Genomic DNA, 4,237 nt, shown 5'->3' on the forward strand with positions numbered 1-4,237 from the left:
GAATGGAGGTAATTGATTGGTTAAAATTGCCGAAATGCTCGGATTTTCAGACGAAATATCTTACAAACTATAGAATTTTCTTAATAAAACCAAGAGAAAATGAGGTTTTATAAACACATTCTACCAGTATACGAAGTTTAAAAGTGTTTAGTTAACTAGAAATTGTGTTGACATCTGCCGTTCAAAAGGAAAAGATCCCCACTTTTTTCTGCTGCGGACATTCCGAATCGGCAAAAAAAAAAAATTTGGCATTTCAAAATTTTAAACCCCCCCAGTTTGTAATTTTTTTGCCAAAAATCCCTGTTTTCGGATATGGAGGTCCCGGAAAATTGCCAAAAATCGGCATTATGAAATTCCCCCCACTTCCCTCTAACTTCTTCAATTTTGACCTTTTACCCAACACTAACCCTAAAATCCCAACCCTAACCCTAACTCTAAAACACAAGAAAGCCATAAAGTCTTTCCCCCTAACCCTAACCCCGTGTCCAAATCATGATGTCCATATTTTCCCACATATTTATCGCTGATAGTTGTTGTCGACAAACAACGGCAATAATTTTATTCAACTGAATACACGTCATTGATTGGTTGAAATTACCGAAATACGAGAACTTTAACATGAAATAACTTCGTAAACATAAACTTTTCTCAAAAACGCTAACAGTAAAAGATGTTTTATATGACACATTCTACCAGTATACGAAGTTTGAAAGTGTTTAGTTACAAAAATTTATCTTCTAAATCTGTCAGTCAAGTTAGGTGGGCTCCTTATTACACAAGAATTAATATCTTAGAAAATTACCAAATTTTAAATATTGAAACCCATCTATTTCATGTAATTGAATTTGATGAGTTAGCAGAGAAAGTTTAAATAAATGACTGAAAATTTTGCTTTATAGATACACTTTTCAAAATTCAAATTTTCATTTTTCACACATTCACTAGCAGTGTTTGACTTTTCTTTCATTGTGAAAGTACAAAGGTGCGAAAAAGGGGTAAGATTTTTTTCTTTTAATGCGAGCTACAAATGTTTCAGAATGTGGAATAAGTTAAAATGACAGAAAATTATGAAAAAGAGGAAAAAATAATTTTTGTTGTTGTTGCTATTCCAAAGGCATGATGAGTGTGTGTGTGTGAGGGGTTGAGGTGTTGGGGACACTACCATTTAAAAGACCAGGGTTTTTAAAATTCTTCTTTTAAAACGGCTCCCCTTCATTGTTTTGCAATGCATGGGAAAAAGGCGGGGAAATCCCTACAAAGATAGGAAAATTCAAACAGCTATTTCCGAAATTCTGCTTTTCCAGTGTCCTATAGGGGTAGGTGGGGTACAATGAGTAATATTTCCTGCATTTTTGACTTAGAAGAAAATATATTTGCTACAAATGTTCACTACCTTGCCAAAGCTATATCAGCTGAATAAAAACCTCTAAATGCAATAAAACCTATAACATTTAGCACACTATTCAGAAAATTATCACTTTTCTCTGAACATATATAAAAGACAAATTTAGGCATGGCAAAATGAGTAAGACAAGATAAGATAAATTTGCCTCTCCAGTTCTCCAGAATTGCATTTGAAAAAAGGCTCATACACATAAACATCCATCCTTAGACATCAGAAAGATCAGAAGTGTAACAAAAAATTTAAATATCTTAGTCAAATGAAAGAGGCTCATGGAAAAATAGCAAATGATATGCAATTAATGAAACTCACCTAAATCTAAAAACTCAACGTAAAATATTCTCTATAGCTTCTTCATGATCTGCTGGAGTATCTTTTTTCCATATATATATTTATGCACCATGCAGTTAAAGAGAAATAATTATTACTCATTTTGCCCCAACTTAGACATTTTTTTTTTAATCTTGAAGATTATCCAATTAGATATTAGTTTGGTAAAATTGGGGTAGAATTAAACAGAGGAAGGAATATTGATGGTTAAACACCAAAAATTATCCAGATATTTTATTAGCAACCTCAATTACAATTGGGTCAAATTTGAAGAAAAAATTCTTGAAAAAGAACAATCTGTCACCTATGTTTCAAACTCTCAACTTCAACAACGCCTACATAAACTATTCTGACCAATTTTTTCTCCCAAAGATGATGCAATAATTTCAATGTAATGGTTTCAAACAGGTAGGGAGAAAAATAACAAGATATCAGAAATTATTCATTTTGACCCAGTTACCAATTCTGCCCAACTTCCATATATTAGTAATTCCAAGTGCTTGACAGAATACTGAAAAATATAAGAAAAACGAAGAAAGAAAAAAGGTTCAATTTAATGGAAAACATTTGAATATATATGCAATAATTCTGAAGCCAAAACAGAATGCTTCTAGCTATTGAGAGATGTAATTTTATAATTAAAACTGAATTCAAAATTTAAATTTTATGCTATATGCACCACTGATGCTATATTCCTGGTTCGACAACTGCAGGAGAAATACCTAGCTAAAGATAAACCCCTCTACATAGCTTTTGTGGACTTGGAGAAAGCCTTTGACAGGGTCCCCCGATCCCTTATCTGGTGGTCGATGCGGAAATTGGAGATTGACGAATGGCTAATAAGGGCTGTACAGGCCCTATACAGAGAGGCTGTCAGCAAGGTTAGGATTGGCAATGAATATAGTGAAGAATTCCGGGTAGAAGTAGGTGTACACCAAGGTTCAGCCCTCAGTCCCCTTTTATTCATCATAGTCCTCCAGGCAATAACAGAGGAATTCAAAACAGGTTTCCCCTGGGAGCTCCTCTATGCTGATGACCTGGCTCTCATAGCAGAATCACTACCGGAACTAGAAAAGAAATTTTGGGTGTGGAAGCAAGGTTTAGAATCAAAGGGCCTTAGAGTAAATGTAGCAAAGACCAAAGTTATAGTAAGCAGAAAGGCGAACTCATCACACACACCCTCAGGCAGGTGGCCCTGCTCGATCTGTAGGAAAGGTGTAGGTAGAAACTCCATGAGATGTACCCAGTGTAAGCTATGGACGCATAAGAGGTGCAGCAACATCAAAGGGAAATTAGCTGATAAGATAGCTTTCATATGCGGCAGATGCACAGGGACAATAGACACCACAGATACTCAGAAAACAGATTCCATCACACTCCAAGGGGAGAAACTAGAAGTAGTTGATAGTTTCCGCTACCTAGGTGGCCAAGTTGTTAGTAGTGGAAGTGGATGCTCAGAGAGTGTCACCACTAGAATACGAATAGCCTGGGCAAAGTTTAGAAAGCTCCTCCCCTACTGGCGACAAAGGCTCTCTCGCTCAGAGTGAAAGGTAGATTGTATGATGCATCTGTGCGAACTGCCATGCTTCATGGTAGTGAAACATGGGCTGTGACTGCAGAGGACATGTGTAGACTTGAAAGAAATGAAGCTAACATGATCCGCTGGATGTGTAATGTCAGTGTGCACGCACGACAGAGTGTAAGCACCCTGAGAGAAATGCTGGACATAAGAAGCATCAAATGTGGTGTGCAAGAGCGACGCTTGTGATGGTATGGTCATGTACTGTGGATGGATGAGGAGAGATGTGTGAAGAAGTGCCACTCAAGGTATCAGGGGAAGAGGTAGACCCAGGAAGACATGGGATGAGGTAGTCAAGCATGACCTCAGAGCATTGGGCCTCACAGAGGCAATGACGAAGGACCGAGATCTCTGGAGATATGCTGTGACTGCAAAGACCTGGGCTGCTTCCTGCACCAGTTCCGCATAGCCCCAGCCCATTCAAAGTACCTTGGATTTCAGAACAACCCACTGTGCTTGAGGAGACCTATTGAGTCAAGTACATGAACATTGAAATAAATATCAATGGAAATAGTAGTTATGATACCTGTGCCTGTGGCATGTAAAAAGCACTATCCAAACATGGCCAATGCCAGCACCACCTCGACAGGCTTCTGTGCCGGTGGCACATAAAAAGCACCATCCAAATGTGGCCGATGCCAGCACCGCCTTGACTGGCTTCCATGCCAGTGGCACGTAAAAAGCACCAACCGATCGTGGATGCTGCCAGACCCCCCTGGCACCTGTGCCGGTGGCACGTAAAAAGCACCCACTACACTCACAGAGTGGCTGATGTTAAGAAGGGCATCCAGCTGTAGAAACACTGCCAGATCAGACTGGAGCCTGGTGCAGCCTCCAGTCGAACCATCCAACCCGTGCTAGCATGGAAAACGAACGTTAAACGATGATGATGATGATGATGAACATATTTCTTTAATTACTTGCTT

General features: G+C 38.7%; 1 long non-coding RNA gene across 1 annotated transcript in view; it reads left to right on the forward strand.

The window, feature by feature from the left end:
* LOC118765941 overlaps positions 1-1,396 on the forward strand; it is a 21,041-nt gene extending 19,645 nt beyond the window's left edge. The window contains exon 3 of the long non-coding RNA XR_005001850.1: positions 1,315-1,396. This is a non-coding gene — a long non-coding RNA (uncharacterized LOC118765941). The remainder of the gene's footprint in view (positions 1-1,314) is intronic.
* The last annotated feature ends 2,841 nt before the right edge of the window (positions 1,397-4,237 follow it).

This window comes from Octopus sinensis, linkage group LG14, assembly GCF_006345805.1.
Source record: "Octopus sinensis linkage group LG14, ASM634580v1, whole genome shotgun sequence".
In the NCBI taxonomy this organism is placed as follows: domain Eukaryota; kingdom Metazoa; phylum Mollusca; class Cephalopoda; order Octopoda; family Octopodidae; genus Octopus; species Octopus sinensis.